Raw genomic sequence first — 18,982 nt, forward strand, 5'->3', positions numbered from 1 at the left:
AGGGGGCAAAGGGTGTTGTCCCTCTACCTGCTCCCCCTTGGTGGCTCGGTGACCACCATCCTCCAGAGGCCATTGGACAGTCAGGTTTGGGCCCGCAGTGACAAGACACGCAGGGCCTCACGGGATGGGAGTGGAGCCGGCCCTTTCCTCCCCGCCCCAACAAAATCCCGAGTTGCTGTCCATGAACGGCCTCTTTGGCTCCTAATCAAGCTGCTTAATGGCCATGATCCCAGAGACTCAGAAACAAATCTCAAAACCTAGTGGCTTTTGGCAGAAATGTGTCTGAACCCCGCAGTAGGTTGCTGTTATGGGCCACCCCAGGGGGGGGAAAGGGTGCTGTCCCTCCGCCTGCTCCCCCTTGGCAGTTCGGTGGCTGCCATCCTCCAGAGGCCATTGGACAGTCAGGTTTGGGCCTTCAGTGACAAGACACGCTCGGCCTCATGGGATGGGGGTGGAGCCGGCCTTTCCTCCCCGTCCCAACAAGACCCCGATTCGCCACCCACGAACATCCTCTCTGTCTCCTGATCAAGCTGCTTAACGGCCATGATCCCAGAGACTCAGGAACAAATCTCAGAACCCTGTAGGTTTTGGCAGAAATCCTTCCAGATTTAATTGTTAAAATTTCGGAATTTTAAAATCGCACAGCCACTACTGCAGCTGCGCGACATCTTATGTTATTCCTAACCAGCAATAGAAAACACATTTTCTACTCTTGCCTTTTCAGCAGATCTGAGTGTTGGGGTAAAATCCCAAATAATAATGGTGGGTCTGGTGTCAAAATACTGAATGTAATCAAAGTAGAGATAGAGTAATGTGGAAATAATGTGCCCCACAGGTAGGTGGAGGGTGTGGGATGGGGGTATACTGGGGTTTTTGGTGGTGGAGAATGGGCACTGGTGAAGGTACGGGTATTTCATTCTATGACCGAGACTTAGACCTGAAAGCTTTGAAACTGCTCTCATGGTGATTTAATAAATAAAATTATAAAAAATGAAAAAAAATGGTGGAGTTCATGCCCAATTCAATCAGCCTAATCAATGGCTGAATAAATAGCAATACTCCTGCAAAAAGAAAAGAAAAATAAATAAATACAACCAAGTCAGAGGCAGAAAGACAAATACTTTATATATATCTCACTTATCTGCAGTATATAGGTACAAACAAGGGGATAGTATTGAGTGATGACAAGCCCTTGGCCTTGCATTACAAAACATTACCAAGTAGTACTGGGGAATGAAGATGTGAACTAGAAAGTGGTGGGTGTAGTTAACTGTACATCAGTACCCTAATTGGTAACATAATTGTAACCATGTTATCCAAACTATAAGAAAAAACAAGGTAAAGTGGGGGAAAAAATGTCTGATATGCTACAGTTGAGAGCAAATTTATCTGTACCCTATCTATAAATAAGGTTATACTAAGCATCCTATTATTTAGGGCTAGAGAGATAGTACAGCAGGTAGGGTACTTGCCTTGCATGCACCCAACCCAGGTTTGATCCTCCTTACCCAATATGGTAATATGGTAATATGGTCTCCCAAGCACTCCTAGGAGTGATCCCTGAGTGCAGAGCTAGGAGTAACCCCAGAGCACTGCTGGTTGTAGTCCCCAAACAAAAACCAAAAAAAACTTCATACTGTTTAACTGAAAATATTCAGACCTGGGGCTGGGGAGATAGTACAGCATATAGTTTGTTTGCGACATATCCAACCCAAGCTTGATTCTTGGCAGCCTATAATGGCACAGAGCACTTACCGGGAATGATCCCTGAGTGGAGAGGCAGGAGTAAGTTCTGTGCACAGCCAGGTTTGACTCCCAAACTCACACCCCCCTCCCCCCAACAGCAAAACAAAACCCAAAAAGAAAATATTTTAAAATAGTATATTTGGTCATCTTATGCAGTTTTCTTATTGGGGACTTAGTATTGAGAATCTTGATGGGAATTTGTGTGAATCTCTGAGATAATCGTGACAAGGCAATGGGGGTGTGTGAAGTTGGGCATGAGTTAACTCAGGATAGCTTGTCATGTGCAGTAATGGAGGAAGGGATGAGGTAGGAGTCACAAAGATTCAAGTCTGTCCTTTTCTTGTTCTTAAGAAAATGTAGGTACTCATGTACAAGATGCAGAGCTTTGACCTGCAGTAGCTTATTATGTTGTAGCTCTGTAAATGAGTCAGTCTTGCTCTTGGCTACGTTGTAAGGCACTTGGGATTTAGTAGGAGATGATTTAGGGAACCAGAATCAGATAGTGTTGCTTCAAATCTTGCAGATCTGTAGGATGGAAATGTGCCTCCCAGGATCTGTTTCCTGTCTACTGAATTAAAACTGGGGTTTTCCTCTTTTTTTAAATTTAGTCAGTTTACCCTGATACTGAGTTTTTATCCTCTCACGCTATTACTGATCTGGTTTCTAGGAAGAGGGGAAGAAGGATGAGGGAAGATGGGGTTAAAGAACTTGTAGGACTATGTGGATTTTCTGTCCTTAAATTCTTTCTGAACAGTGTAGGTGTGGGGAGGAGGATGCGTGTGGGTGAGAAAAAAACACAAATGTCACTGTTTCACTTGTCTGCTCTCATACCAGGCCTTATTTGGTATTATCAAACTGTCATACTGTTTTCTCTTTCATTTAAAGCATAAGAATTTATGCACAAGTAATTTCAAACAATAGAATAGTTTTATTTTTGGTGGTAATCAGAGCTTACTCCTGGCTCTGTGCTCAGGGATCAGTCCTGGCAGGGCTCAGGGGACATACGGGGTGATGGGAATCAAACCTGGGTTGGCTGTGTGGAAGACAAATGACCTACCCATTGTACTGTTGTTCCAGTGCCTCAGTAGAATACTTCATTAAAAAAATTTTTTTTCCGAGGGGGCACACCTGGGTGCGTAGGGCTAGGGCTTGCTCTTGGCTATATGCTCAGCGATTACTCCTGGCAGTGCTCAGGGGACCTTATGGGATGCTGGGGATTGAATCCAGGTTGACCACATATAAAGCAAGTGCCCTATCCACTGTGCTATCACGCTGGCCCCCTCAATGGAATACTTTATTTTTCAAATTAGTTTATTTTTCATTTTTGGCTTTTTGGGTCAACACCTGGTGGTTCCTAATGCTTACTTACGGCTCTTCACTCAGGAATTACTCCTGGTGGTGCTTTTTGGGATACTGGGAACTTTTTGGGATACTGGGAATTGAGCCGAGTCAGCCACGTGCAAGGCAAATGCCCTACCCACTGTACTATTACTCTGGCCCCTCAGTGGAATATTTTAAATAATTTCTTCTCTAATAACATTCTGTAATATTTAAAATTTTTTTTTTCTGGTTATTGGGCCACATCCATTGGTGCTCAGGGGTTATTCCTGGCTCTGCACTTAGGATTCACTCCTGGCAGCCTCAGGGAACCACATGGGATGCTGGGATCGAATCCAGGTTTGCTGTGTGGAAGGCAGTTATCCTACCCACTGTACTACCTCTTTGACCCCCATTCTATAATCTTGTAAAAAAATTTCCAGTAGCTTTGTTGAGATATTACTGATATGCATGTCATAGTGTATAAGTTTAAACATGATGTCTCGATAGAAGTATATATTGTTGAATGAACACCACAAACAAGTTTCACATTCATCAGCTCACATTTTGTGTTTTAATTTTGTGCGTGTGGCAAAATCTTTTATTGTTTTCTTGCTAGTAAATATATACTAAATGGCTGAACTATGTTTCAAAGCATATATACCATAATGCATTTATTATCTAATTATCTGTTTCATCTGTTACCAATGTGATGTTCCCTGATCCTCTTTGAAATTGTAGGATCTTTCCTTCTTTACATCTGTTTTTTTCTCTAGTACTTAGCACCACTTGATAAAGTTCTTGTTTTTCTGTCTGTGGATGGTCACACCTAGTGTTGCTCATGGATTCCTTTTGGTGCCCGTGTAAAGGTCACTCCAGGAAGTGCTTGGAGACGTGATGGTGCATGATGCAGGGGACTGAATCTGGGTTTTGTGTGTGCCAAGTATATTTTCTAGCTCTTTGAGGTGTCTCTGGCCCCTATATACTTTACTTAATTCTGTATTGCCTTACTTCTTCTTTCATTATATTGTAGGCTGCATGGAAACAGTGGTGTGTGTGTGTGTGTGTGTGTGTGTGTGTGTGTGTGTGTGTGTGTGTGTAGAAGTTCCACCCAATCACTGCTCAGGGGGCCTGAGACCATCTTTGGCTGAGCCAGGAAGTTCACTGCTAAGCTGCTTTGGCTCTGCAGTGCTGGGGACAGTCAGAGCTATCTTGACAGTGCTTAGGGTTCTCTAGGCATATAGCTGGCTATGTGGCGGTGCCAGGGGTATGTGATGTGCTGGGGTTAGACCTTAGGTCTCAGTACGTGGCATGTGCCCCTGACTGTTGAGCTATGTTCCCAGCCCCCTTCCTTCCTTCCTTCCTTCCTTCCTTCCTTCCTTCCTTCCTTCCTTCCTTCCTCTCTGTTTCTCTTTCTTTCTTTCTTTTAAATCATTGTTCTATTCTTGTTGCATAGAAGTTCCTGGTATACATTAATACACAACAAATATTTGTTGAATTTGTTGAACTTTTGGTGTAGAAAATTCTTGGGTTTTTGTGTAGAAAAACTCTTGGGTTTAGAGACTGAGGGATAGTATAGTGGGTAGGGGCTTGCCTTGCACATAGCAGACCTGGTTTGATCTTCAGCATCTGATGTGGTCCCCTGAGAGTGATCCCTGAGCACAGCCAGTTGTGACCCCAAAACAGAACTCTTGAGGTTTCTTGGTTTTGTTTTGTTTTTGCATTATACCTAGTAGTGCTCCTCTGCTCTCCAGAATCACTCCTGACAATGTTTGGGGCATCCTATGGAATGCCAGGGATCAAACCTAGATTTACTGCATTGCAAGGCAAACACCCTACCCACAGTAATATCACTCTGGCCTCTAAAGTTTTTATCTGCAGAATTTTTGTTATTACGCATTTTGTGATTAGCATCCTGGTCTGTGTTTTTGTTTTTTGTTTTTTTTAAATAGACTGCTTATTTTCTTAGAATGCATTTCAAGAAATGAAATAGCTGAATTAAAGAATAGGTATATTTAAAATGTTTATTCATAGAACAATATTGTATTTAAGAATGTTAGCTTCTACTATTTATAAGATTGCCTGTTTTTCCACATCATCTGTAACACTGAGATGTTTTTTGTTTTTTTCCATCTGACAGTTGAAGTGTGGTCTTGTTAGCACAGCAAGGTAGTTTAAAATATGACTTTGGATCCAGCCTGTTGGATTTGAATTCTGATTCTGCCATTTACTGTGTAGTTGTGGGTAAGTCATTTAATTATCTGTCTTTCAATTTCATTTTTGCTAATGGGGATGATAGTGCCTGTTCATGAAAAATAAATCAGTCCAAATAAAATGCTTTGAGTAATAGCTGAGACATGATTCTCAATAATTGATTCCATTTGCATTTCCTTGGATATTAAAAGTTGTACATCTTTACAACTGTGTTTTGGGCATTTTCATTTTTCATTGTAGCACTTAGCATTTACATTTTCACAATAATGTTTTATTTTGGCATTTTTTTTCACCATACTTGGTGATTCTCAGGGGTTACTCCTGGCTCTGTACTCAGAAATCACTCCTGGAAGTGTTCAGGGGACCAAATGGGATGCTGGAAATTGAATTTGGGTTAGCTGTGTGCAAATCAAGTGCCCTATCCATTGTACTATCGCTCCAGCCCCAGTAATGTTTTCTTTTTTGATTTTTAGACCGTATCTTATGGTCAGGACTGCTTAGGAGTAACTCCCAATGGTGCTTTGGGGAACCATGTGTTGCCAGGGGTTGAACCAGCATACAGAGACACATGCATTACACTTTGAGATATTTTCCTGGCCCCCAGTAATATTTTCTTAGAGTTAATATGATGATTATTACATAGAGTGCAGAATTGTTCACAGCTCTGGACTCAGGAGTCAATAATTTGTCTTTCAGCTTTGTTTATGTAATTTTCTCGTGTCTGGAAGTTTTACATTTTCAGGAAGTCAAAATAATCTCTTACAGCTTTTTCCTCGTCCTATGCCAGTGTTTAGAAAAAGCATGCTTCTCTACCTCAAAATCATAAAAAATAGTAACTCTATGTGTATTTTTTAAAAAGATTTTAATCTTTAAGACTTTGACCCATCTGGAATTAATTTTGATATAAAGATAGCAGTTGACATCTGACTCTGTTTCTCTCAGTTGAGTGGTGTCCCAGGCCCATTTATTGAAGAAGGAATGAGAATAGGAGCCTTTAATCTTTCTCCTAAAAATATAACCTAGAAATAACTGACATTCTAGAGAATCAATTAAATGTTTGACTCAGAAGTGTTTGGGTTATTAGGATTAGGGATGGATATGTAAAGCAGTTTGAGATCAGAACTCACAGATTGACACTAAGTGCTGAAACTGTTGTGTTGGCTTGTTTGGCTTCTCCACTGATTCTTGAGATTTTTCCCAAGTAGATCCTAACTTGGGGATTGAGGCGGGGATTGGCATTGTTAATTTACAATGAAAAGTTCTGAGTTCTTGGACCAGAGAGATAGTTACAACTGGTAGGGTATTTGCCTTGCACACGGTCAACCTGGCTTTGATTCCTGGTACTCTGTATGGTCCCCCTAGTCTGCCAGGAGAAAACCCTGACCACCACTAGGTATGGCCCCAACCACCCTGCCACACCCACACACACACACACACAAAGAAAAAGGTTTTTTTTTGTTTTGTTTTGTTTTGCTTTTTGAGTCATACCCGGTGATGCTCAGGGGTTACTCCTGGCTCTGCACTCAGGAATTATTGCTGGCATTGCTTGGGGAACCATTTGGGATGCTGGAAATCGAACCTTGGTTGACTGCATGTAAGGCAAATGCCTACCTGCTATGCTATTGCTCCGCGCCTCCCCAAGTGTTTTTTTTTTTCACACTGTAAAGTTTTTGCAGTGTAATTTACAAAGTTGTTCATAATACTGTTGTTTCAGGCATTCATTGTCCAACGCCAGTTCTGGCACCAACGTGATCGTCTCTCCACCAATGTCCCCAGGTTCTTTATCAGCCCCAAGCCTACCCTTTTAGTAGGCACAAACAGATTTATTTAATTGCTTGTTACAACAACATGGCAAATGAAATTATCAAAAAATAAATCAATAAAGTCAATTTGTGATAGTTGTTTTATCTTACAGTGTTGTTACTAAAATCATGGGAATCTACTGAGCTGGTTGGTGCTACTCAAGCCTTCTGTGTTGTTTTCACTAATTGAGCTTGGTGAGCTTCTCTGCAACTCCTACCTACTCAGCTGTCAGTACTGGGACACTTGGAGTGTCGTTTGGCTGCTTAGCAGCTTGTGGAAGTTCATTTATGGAGCTGGGTTGTCTATATACTGGAGGATGTTGGGTGTGGGTGGGACTTGTCCAGAAGGGAGGGGCACCTGCTTGTCCCCATTCTTAGTTCTCAGCCCAGAGTTCTCAGCCCAGAGATTAATCTACCTGGAATGATTCAGTGGCTTGACATCTTTTGAGATTAGTTGATTAGTTGTGGAGCTAGGTCATTTATCATTTACATGCTGGAGGGGGAAAAGTTTTTTTTTTTTTTTGAAGGGTGCTGGCACACCTAGCAATGGTCAGGGGTTACTCCTGGCTTTGCACTAGAGTTATTATTGGTTGTACTCAATATGGTGGGGATCAAACCAAGGTTGGCCATATTGTAAGGCAAGTACCTTAGCTGCTGTGGCCCCAGAAAAAAATTTTCTTTTTTTGTTTTGTTTTGTTTTGTTTTTGTTTTTGGGTCATACCCGGCGATGTACAGGAGCTACTACTGGCTCATGCACTCAGAAATTACTCCTGCAGTGCTCAGGAGACCATATGGGATGCTGGGAATCAAACCCAGGTCAGCCATGTCCAAGGCAAACACCCTACCCTCTGTGCTATTGCTCCAGCCCCAGAAAAAAATTTTCTTTTTTTTTTTTTTTTAATTTTATTTATTTATTGAATCACTGTGGGAAAGGTTACAAAGCTTTCAGGTTTATGTCTCAGTCATGCAAATATCAAACACATTTCCCTTTACCAATACTTATTTTTTACCATGAAGAACCCCAATAAAACCCCACCCCCCACCCCTCCCCGTCCCTGTGAGGCAGATGAATTCTAGTTAACACTCTATCTGCTTTGATTAGATTCATTGTTCCAATAAAAGATTCACCACTATTATTTAGAGTTTATCCCCCCCCCCCCAAATCAGGCATGCTGAAAAAGCATTGTGGAGTGATTTGCTTTCTACAGCTGGTTTCGAGAATTAAATGTTGGTTTTGGATTACTGCTATTTTACCTATTGACCCTGGAAGTATTTCTACTGAAAGTCAGATAGTTAAGAAATTGGTTTCTGTGTTCTGGAGTCGTGGCCGTGCTGGAGAGCCGCTCGCGGGGGGCAACCGGTGGCCTCGGTAGGGCGTGAAGGGCGGAGCGAAACGCCCCCCTTTCCATGAGGTTTTAGTCGCCCCCACACTCCCGGCTCATACCTGCTGTCCACAAGGCTCCCATGTGGCCGCCATCTTTCTTTCCAGAGAGGAGAGGGCGAATAGAAAAAAATTTTCTTAAGAAAAATAAAATCAGGTCTTTGAAGAGGAAATCAAGTAAAATGAAATCTTGCTGTATTAAAATCAAATTTCTGGTACTCTTAAAAGAAGAGGGAGACTCACATAGAAGATGGCCCTGTGAAAATAGAGACAAGAGATTTAACTTAATACTGTCGCAACTAAGGAATGGCAAGAATTACTTATGACCACAAAGAAGCTGGAAATTGCAGGAATAGGAAATGACTCTACTGACTTCCAGATTTCTTGTCTCCAGAATTATGAAACAAATAAGTTCTATTGTTTAAAACTACCCAATTTGGCGCTTGCATGTGTTGCATGTAGGATGCCTGGGTTCAGTCTACCACACCCCACAGTCCCCCAGGCACCACCAGGTGTCCAAATCCCCTTTGAATTAAAAAAAAAAACTATCCAGTTTTTAGTTTTTGTTATGGGTGCTTTCCAAAACCAATATATGTCATTATTAGTGTTTTCAGGCAAGGAAACAGACCCTGGTAGGCCAAATACCTGGAGGTAGTTCTAGGCCAGTGCTCTGCTTGTTGAGCACTTTTTCTGTTATCATTATTGTCAACTCTCCACCTTCATCTGGGCTATAGTAGCTACTGTTATTGCTGGGGTTGAGGTACTGGAATGGCCTCTTTTTTCTTTTCTCTTCTTTTTTTTCCCCCCTGCAGAGTGGACCACAGATCTTTCTCTCTTTGCCTTTTCTTCCTGTCCTGCAGGACTCCTCTCAGGTGGTATCTGATGACAGACTGGTCATTTCAGTAGATCTCTTCCCAGCTCCACTCCTGCACATAACATCAGGAATTTATTTTCCTTTTTTCCCCATTCTTTCCCATGTGGTATCAGAAATGTGTCTGTGACAATTTTGGGGAGTCACTCAGTTTCTTTTGGCAGTTGTTTTTATGCTTTCCATTTCTGACTTTCTCTACTCTCTAGAATCCTTGTCTGTAGACTACCCAAGTATTGTTTACTTTTGAAAAGTTTAGCTCTGCCACACATCACAACTTATGACTGAATAGAAAGGGACAGTTTCATGGCAGCATTATCTCAGAGAGAGACCTGATCACCCTGCTTTTATTTTTTTTTTAAATTTTTTTTTGGTGCTAGGAATTGACCCCTCACATATGCAAGACATATGCTGCCCTCCAACCCTAAGCCCTGATCACCTACTCTGGAGGATCACAACTCACCACAGTGGCTCTCTCAGAGAAGGGGGAGGTATGTGGGGGGAGGGGAAAAGGCAATATCTCACTCTGCTTCACTCCCTTAACTTTTTGTCTGCCCATGGTCTTTTTTGGTTGGCATCCTGGAAGAGATTTCCTTCCTGTGTATTCTATCACTGACTGTAGATTCTTGCCTATATCCCTCTTGATGCTTTTGAGTCTTTTTTTGGGGGGGAGGGGTGGGTTCCAAGCAGTGCTCATTGGACCCAGGGACCACTCTTGGTAATACACAACCTGGCTGTATAGACCTAAAAAGGTTCACACTTAAACTGTGTAGACCTAACAGTTCAGTTGTCCTGTGATGCTATTTATGTGCAGCGGTGCTCAAGGCGTCCAGAGCCTCACCCAGTGATGCCTAGGGATCATCATGGCAAGCATTGAGCGTTACTTAGTGGTATCAAGGGTTATGCATGCTGGGAAGCACTCTTGGGACCCTGTGTATGTCAGGAATGTGCTCTAACCCCCTGAGCTCTCCCATTTTATTTTTACTGTACCAAAAATGTCTTTTATTTGTTATGTTTATTATCTAATCACAGACATAATATGTCCAATTTCGAGTGTGCCTGAATCAATTCTGAATCCTATTTTTATTCTCAGGTCTTCTCAGGAGATTGAACTTTTGGAGCTCAGGGACCATATCTATTTTGTTTTCTCTTGTATCCCAGAACTGAGTAAAAATCCAGCATTTTCTTACCCCTCAGGAAATGTTTTTTGGCCAAGAAGATAGCTCAGAGAGCTAGTGCACTTGCTGGCATGTTTGATTCTTGGCACTGTACATTCTATGAACTGCTGGGAGCAACCACTGAACAATTTTCTGGGTGTGACCCTAAACCACACACACACACACACACACACACACACACACACTCTCTCTCTCTCTGCCCTGCACACACATACACATGTGTGTGTATGCACGAAAAAAAATATTGAATGAAGAAAGCAATATTGACTTTGAAGTTTTGGACTCTAGATTTTCCTTCTTGCTGGTACCAGAGAGCTAATTAGAACTTTAAAGATATAAGCAAGAGAAAGATTATGGTATTCCTCATAATATTCAGTTCTGAATTAACTATTAAAATATAGGGCCCATGGACTGGAATGATAGTACATCAGGTAGGGCATCTGCCTTGCCTGTGGCCGACTCTCATTCTGTCCCCGGCACCCTGTATGGTTCCCCTGAGCCCTTCAGTAGTGATCTCTGAGCACAGAGTTAGGAGTAAGCCTTGAGCACCATGAGATGTGATCATCAAACATACAAAAATAGCCCCAACCTCTCCTTTCCCCCCCAAAAAATAACCCACTTTGGGGCCAGAGCCATAGTACTGCACGTAGGACATTTGGCTTGTATGTGGCCAACTGGGTTTCATCCTAGGCATCACATACCTGTCCCCTACGCACCATCAAAAATGATCCCTGAGCTCAGAGCCAGAAATAAGCCCTGAGCACCACTGGGTATATTCCCTAGAAAAGCCCCCTCTTCCCCACAGAAAATTTTAAAAAATGATTAAATGCAAACTTAGTATAAAATCAAGCAAGGCCTAAGGAAAACCTAGCAAAATTTTCATTTTTTTTCCCTTTCAGGTAATATTAGGTAATTTGAATGATTTCAGGTTTGTCTCTGCCTATTATCTAAATACATGCAATTAAATAATCCTGTATGGACCATTTCCTTCTTCACATTGGACTTAATTTTTCATTTTCTCTTTATCCCATCTACTGAAGTTGCCAGTCAACTTCTTTTGCCTTTTTTATGTGTTTCTGACTCTTGATGTCCCAGCCTGGGAACGTGATAAGAAAGTAGGGGACAAGAACAGGTCTCAGTGTGGTGGAGTGAGACTCTGTTTGTTCCTTGGCACAGCATACCTCTTGCCTCAGCATTGCTGGATGTCAGTGTGGTAGCGCTCGAGCACTACTGGTTGTGACCCTGGTGGGCCTTAGCATTGCCAGACCCGATCACTGAACCATCTCTGTACATTTGGGCTTGAATATTGCCTGGAATGGCTCCCAGGGCCTCCCTGAGTACTGCTGATATGGCCCCTATTTTTTTTTTTTAAAGAGCAAAGAAGGTCAAGTAGAATGTACATAATACTACAAGTACCTCAGAGTATGAATTCCTATGTTGAATTGTGCATAGCATATTGTGCCAAGTGATTATCTTTAGTTTGTTTTGTTTTTAGTTACAATATATGCTTTTTTTTTTTTGGTTTCTTTTCAGGTCACACCTGGTGATACACAGGGGTTTACTCCTGGCTTATGCACTCAGGAATTACTCCTGGCGGTGCTCGAGGGACCATACAGGATGCTGGGAATTGAACCCGGGTCAGCCACATGTAAAGCAAATGCCCTGCCCACTGTGCTATCGCTCCAGCCCCACAATAATATGCTTTTAGGGACCCTTCTGTGGAGAGCCCAGAAATTTCCTGGTGGTTCTTATTGGATCATTGGGAAAGAAGTTATGAGGGCCTGGAGCAGTAGCACAGTGGGTAGAGTGTTCGTCTTGCATGCGACTGACCTGGGTTCGATCCCCAGCATCCCATATGGTCCCCGAGCATTGCCTTGAGTAATTCCTGAGTGCAGAGCCAGGAGAATTCCCTATGCATTGCTGGGTCGGACCCAAAAAGCAAAAAAAAAGAAAGAAAGAAAGAAAGAAAGAAAGAAAGAAAGAAAGAAATTATGATGCAGGCCTACTCTTCTATATTATTGAGACTTGTAGCGACCTTTTGTAGAGAAGTAGTTGTGATTCTGGAAATAGGGCCCAGGTCTGAATACTGCTCTAAGGCTCCGACCATAATGAAATCCTGTTGTTGCTTGATTTCAAAGAGTTTAAAATAGTGTTGGAAACCTCATAGGAAAAAAAAGTACACTGTAACTTCCTGGCTAAGGAAATGGTGTGCACTGGCCAGAGGAGAAAGGGTAGCCAAGGCTCCCAAGTTCTATTCTGGAACCTGTTGATTTGAGGTATGACATTCAGGAATCTGACATGATGCTCTATAGCTCTGATGTTTTCTTGTTCTTCAGCAGAGTGATAGAAGCTGTGCTGTCATAGCGAGGCCAGCATAGTAATGTCCTTGAGCTTCTTGGAGAACCATCTTTTTATTTGTTTTTCTAGGATCCCTTTAAAAAATACAACCCCTCCCTCCTCCTCCCATTAACAGCTAAGGGCTGGATCCCTGGCACTCTATATGGCCCCAAGTCTGTGTGGAGTGATCGCTGAGCACAGAGCCAGGAGTAAGCCCTGAGCACTACCAGGTATGCCCAAACAAAACAAAACAAAAAACCCCAAAAAACCCTCCAAACCAAACCGAAACAAAAAAGCCCATCTAAAAGCTAAAAGGCTAAGATACGACTCATGGTACAGTATATGTCTCACATGTGAGACCTGGGTTCATTCCCTGGCACTGCCAAAATTTCTCATTAAATATTTATAATTTAAACACCATGATTTACAAAGTAGTTCATAATACAGTTGTTTCAGGCATTTAGTGTTCCAACACCAATCCCACCACCGGTGTGACCTTTAGTCCCCAGTTTCCCACTCACCCCTTCAAGTCTGTCCAACAGGTACAAATTAATTTACTTCATAATGCTTGCTATAACAAAATGGCAAACGAAATTATATAAAATAGGGGCTGGAGCAATAGCACAGTGGGTAGGGCGTTTACCTTGCACGCAGCTGACCCAGGTTCGATTCCCAGCATCCTCTATGGTCCCCCGAGCACTGCCAGGAGTAATTCCTGAGTGCAGAGCCAGGAGCAACCCCTGTGCATCACCATGTATGACCCAAAAAGCAAAAAAAAAAAAAAAATTATATAAAATAAAAATCAGTGGGACCAGAGAGATAGTGCAATGAATAGGGCTTTTGCTGTGCATGTGACTGACTCACGTTTGTTCCCTGGCACCCCATATGGTTCTCCAAGTGCAGAGTCAGGAGTAATCCCTGAATACTACCAGATGTGGCCCCCAAACAACAAAAATAAAACAGCAAATCACCTCAAAATAGAGCAGTAAGAATCTATTTGTGATAGTTATATTCCACAATGCTGTTACTGAAGTCATGAGGATTTACTGAGCTGGTTGATGCTGGTTGAGCCTTCTGTATTACTGTTTCCACTCATTGAGTGGATGGGCTTCTGCACAACTTTTCCATCAAATTTGCTGTATTTCTACTGAACTGTCAGAAATGTGACATTTGGAGATGTCACTTGGTGGCTTGGCAGCATTTTGAGGCTCACTTGTGGAACTGGGCCGTTTTTATGTTGGAGGATGTTGGGTGTGGGTGTGGGCTGCTGGGCCTATCCAGTAGGACGGGTCATTTTTCTGCCCCCATTCCGACAAGGTCACAGAGTTCTTTGCCCATAAACAGATCTACCTGGGATGTTTTGGCTACTTGGTGGCTTGATGAGATCCAAAAAAAAATTTTTTTTAACTTTGAAGAGTTCTTTAAGGACAATGGATCCAGATTTTTCTTGAACATCATTTAATTAGACTGCTTTCTTTTTAACTGATTAAATTAACTCTTCTACGTGATGGGGATCTGGTAGGATTTAGGAAAGGAAGGGAAGGTTTTTGTGGAGCACACACAGCCTTGTATAGCAGAGTATAACTTTACTAGGTGAGAAAGGGCAGAAACGGTCTGGAGAGCTGGGAGGTGTTAGATGCTTTTAGTATATTTTCTTAGTTAGAAAGCAAAAGATACTCAATTTTTGCATGTGTGGATTTGCTAAAAGTCAGGGTCTGTCATTTGCTCAAGGTCAGACAGCTAATAAATGTCTACTAGAATTTATTTCTCCCCTGGTATGTCCAGCTCCAAAGCTCAGTTTCAGAGCTCTTCTCTCTCTCAGATTTAGGAAAGAAAGGTGGAAAAGAAGAAGAGGAGAGGTGCCATCTTTCTCTCCCTCACAGTTTTGCTTGTTGAGACATGTCTAGCCAGAGCATCTTGTTTATAGAATACTAGGTTCTGTATATTTGAGGAGATAAAACAACATATGGGAAAGACACCAACTGGCTATTGGGGAGGTTAAAAAGAGAGCCCTTTTTTTTTTTTTTGCCACACCTGGTGGTGCTTAGGGGTTACTTCTGGTTCTGCATCAGGAATCACTCTTGGCAGGCCCAGGGGACCATATGCATGCTGGGGATGGAACTTAGGTCGGCAGAGTGCAATGCAGTCACCCTATTCATAGTACTATTGATCCCAAGGTCCCTCAAAGCCTTTGTTCTTTACCTCAAAGTCCTCATTGCATTGCTAATGACTGGTTTTCTGCTTTAAAGGCCCAGTTTCAGGATGTGGGGAGAAAGAGACTCTTTCATTGTTTGTGGGAAGGCTGACTGGTCCAGCCTTTCTGGAAAACAATATGGGTATTCCACAAAAAACTAGAAATTGAGCTTCCATATGACCCAGCAATACTACTTAGGGAGTATATCCCGAGGATGCAAAAAAAGCATAGTAGAAATGACATCTGTACCTCTATGTTCATTGCAGCACTGTTCACAATAGCCAGAATCTGGAAACATCCCCAGTGCCTGAGAACTAACGACTGGTTAAAGACACTTGGTACATCTACACGATGGAATACTATGCAGCTGTTAGGAAAGATGAAGTCATGAAATTTGCCCTTATGTGGATGGACATAAAGTGTATCGTGCTAAGTGAAATGAGTCAGAGAGGAACAGATATAGAATGACTGCACTCATTTGTGGAATATAAAATAACATAATATGAGCCTAACACCCAAGGACTGTAGAGACTAGGGCCAGGAAGATTGATTCACAGTTGGAAGCCTGTCTCATGAGCTTGGGGAGAAGGCAGCTGGGATAGAAAAGGGATCACTAGGTCAATGATGGTTGGAGGAATAGCCCGGGGGGGGGGGGGGGGAGATGTGTGCTGAAAGTAGATAAAGGACCAAATATGATGGCCGCTCAGTATCTTTATTGCAAACCATAATACCCAAAAGTAGAGTGAGAGTAAGAGGGAAATTGTCTACCACCGAGGCAGGGGTGATGGGGGGAGGGATACTGGGGACATTGGTGGTGGAAGATACAGACTGGTGGAGGAATGGGTGTTTGATCATTGTATGACTTAAACTCAATCATGAAAGCTTTGTAACTGTATTTCATGGTGCTTTAATTAAAATAGAAAGAAAATCCCGGTTCTTTCTCATGATGGGGGTAGAGTAGGGGCTGTGGTGTTTCCCTACTGTGTGTACTCTATTATATAATAGGTGCTGGTGGCACCTATTATGTGAGTATTACTGAGTATTACGTGTGAGTATTATGGTGTCTCTCTTTTACCTTTTTACGAAGACCAGATGGCAGTGAGTGTTGGCCCAGATCCAGAAGAGGCCTCTGGGCTTGCAGAGGGGACAGCTTGAGGGTGTCAGGTGATGTCATAAATAGAAAGGGTCAAGTGGTATAATTTCAGGGGTACCAAGAATGTGTCTAGCTTTTCAAAGACTTGGCCTAGCTATTTGCTATTGCTTGGAATTATACAAGAGGAATTTCTTTTCCTTGATTTAATCTCTAAAGCTTTGTTTAAAACAAAGACACTCCTTGGGACTGGTAGTACAATGGGTAGGATGTTTGCCTTGCATTCAGCTGACCTGGGTTTTATCCCTGACACCACATATGGTCCCCCAAGCACTACCAGGAGTAATTCCTGGGTGCAGAGTCAGGAGTAACCCATGAGCATTGCTGGGTTTGCCTCCCCTCCCCCCCCCACCCCCCCCACCCCAGAAAAGCAATAAAAAGAATACAGAGACTCTAGTCTTGCTCTCTCAAGCCCAAATTCCCCCAAACATACCGTGTCTCCCTAAACACATCTTTTTCTCTGCTTGCTTCTTCTGTTGCTCTTTGAAGAATATGTTCTCTCCTGAACATGTATACTCTCTTTCTTTCCCCTCATGTCCTTCTAAGTACATTTCATTCAGTAAAAATTATTCTGCTTTAAAAGTGTCTGCCACAGAGGCAAGCTCTTGGGATTGAGCTGAGGGAGGTGAGCGGGCAGGAGGGAAACGGCTCATTGGTGGTGGGAAGTGTGCATGGTAAAGTGATGGGCGTTGGAACATTGTATGACAAACCCAATCACAAACAACTTTGTAATTATATATCATGACAATTCAATAAAAAATTAAAAATTAGCTTTACTTTAAAAAGTATATGTAATCCTTCTCATGTATATATACATATATATTTCTACATATATGTTTATGTATATGAAGGTATACTTCACGAAGGGGTTTGACTGTGAGACATTTGGTCATGTAAGTTTTACTGTAAAAACAAACACTGTCCTCCCGTTGTTCATCGATTTGCCCGAGCGCGCCCATTAACGTCTCCATTTTGAGACTTGTTACTGTGTTTGGCATATTGAATACATTACAGGTAGCTTGCCAAGCTTTGCAGTGCGGGGGAGATACTCTCGGCAGCTTGCTGGGCTCTCTGAGAGGGGTGGAGGAATTGAACCCAGCTCGGCTGGGCTGGCTGTGTGCAAGGCAAACGCCCTGCCGCTGTGCTGTTGCTCCAGCCCAAGTTTTACTATATGAAATAGATTTCTGAGAACTAGATTAAGGCAGGGATTGAGGGGAGAAGGCTTTCTGCCCTGACAGGAAGGAGCACCAAGGCCCTAAAAAGAAAAGCTTCTGGGTCCCTCAAGAAATACTTTGTTTCTTTTACAGCTTTTTCTGAGAAAAGACAAAACAGCTGGTGGTGGGATAGAGGCACTTGACTCCCAAGAACAGATCATGGGTAGAGATTTTCTACTAGTGTGCTGGGTAGTGTAGTGAAGAACAGCTGACAGGCAGAATGTAGTAAGGAGTATAGGAGTTTTGGGTCTGTGGTTTGCTGCGATGTCCTCAGACATGACTGTCACAGATCTTAGGAAGCAGGCGACTTCCCAGAAATGATGTAAAGTGATGGCGCAAAAGAGGCCTCTGGTGACAACTTGGGCAGGGCACTTCCTCAGTGCCCACTGGTCACAGACAGTTTCTGGTCTGGATTTCCCAACGAGCGGTGCAGATATAGGGCTTTACCAAAATGTGTGTGTGTCTGTGTGTGTGTGTGTGTCTGTGTGTGTACATATATGTGTATATAAGTTTGTATGGGGTGGGGAGGGGACACCTGGCGCCACGTAGGCAGTGCTTGGGTCCCAGATTGGTGCTTAGGTACTGTGTGGTGTTGGGGATTGAATTTGGCACTTTCAGCCCTTTGAGTCATCGCGCTAACCCATCGAGTTATATTAAAAGCAACAACAGTGCACTTGGGATGTCCTCTTGAAGGTGCAGTTCCTCTTATCCACTAATTTTGTGATGCCATAATAGGTAATCAGTAGACTGCCAGCACAGTGACTGATTTATACCTATAGCTTTTTGGGCCTGGTTCCTTCAAAGAGAGATTAACTAGTTGACTATTAATCTTTTATTTACCACTGCACCCCAACTAAATCCTCACAATCCTCACTTTTTTCTTCCTCCAGGGAGTCTTTGACAAAGGAAACTCAAATTCCACTGCCTTCCTGGCTTCTCGCGGTTGGGTTATGGATGCTCTTCATTCTCAATCTTGAGCTTCTCTCTACATTCTTACCTTGTCTCTAGAGTGGTTTTTTTTTTTTTTTTTTTGATTAACGTTGGCTTCATGCAGGCCTGTTGAAGTTTGTATTCATATTTTTTTCTGGCACATTTCCCTCCAGGGCTATCCTCAGAATGGTCCCCACCCTGTACCTCCTAGAGTTTGACAGGTCCTTAGTGGAATCAGCACAGCCCTGGGAGGTTTCTGTGATTATCTTAGTTCTTTCTTCTTCCTGATCACCACAGCCCTATATACAACGCCAGTTATCAGGATTTTGGCACTTATTTCCCAACACAGAGGGACTTTTGGGTATGTGTCTCTTCCCTGAGTCACAGTTCTGCCTACTATTGTCTGTCTCTCTGTTTCTTTTGTTGGCTTTTCTCTAAGAGGTCTGAATGTCCAGTTGCCCTCTTGAGCCACCTAGCCTTGTCCAGCACTGCAGCCTGGATTTAGCCCATTTTCAATTGCAAGAGCCTTTGATTTTCATCTTCTTAGTCCAGGTTCCTTCTCTGATTAGAGTTTTTTTTCTTTTTTAAAGTTTTGGGTCACACCAGGTGATGCTTGGGTTAATCCTGGCTCTGCACTCAGGAATTACTCCT

The 18,982-nt window shown here is 42.7% G+C and overlaps 1 long non-coding RNA gene across 2 annotated transcripts in view; it reads left to right on the forward strand.

The window, feature by feature from the left end:
- The window catches only part of LOC130035762 (uncharacterized), an 87,855-nt gene that overhangs the window by 53,015 nt on the left and 15,858 nt on the right, over positions 1 to 18,982 (forward strand). For both annotated transcript variants that reach the window (XR_008794259.1, XR_008794260.1), the window contains exon 4: positions 5,204 to 5,307. This is a non-coding gene — a long non-coding RNA (uncharacterized LOC130035762). The remainder of the gene's footprint in view (positions 1 to 5,203; positions 5,308 to 18,982) is intronic.

The sequence above is a fragment of the Sorex fumeus genome, unplaced genomic scaffold (assembly GCF_029834395.1).
Source record: "Sorex fumeus unplaced genomic scaffold, SorFum_2.1 ptg000006l, whole genome shotgun sequence".
NCBI lineage: Eukaryota > Metazoa > Chordata > Mammalia > Eulipotyphla > Soricidae > Sorex > Sorex fumeus.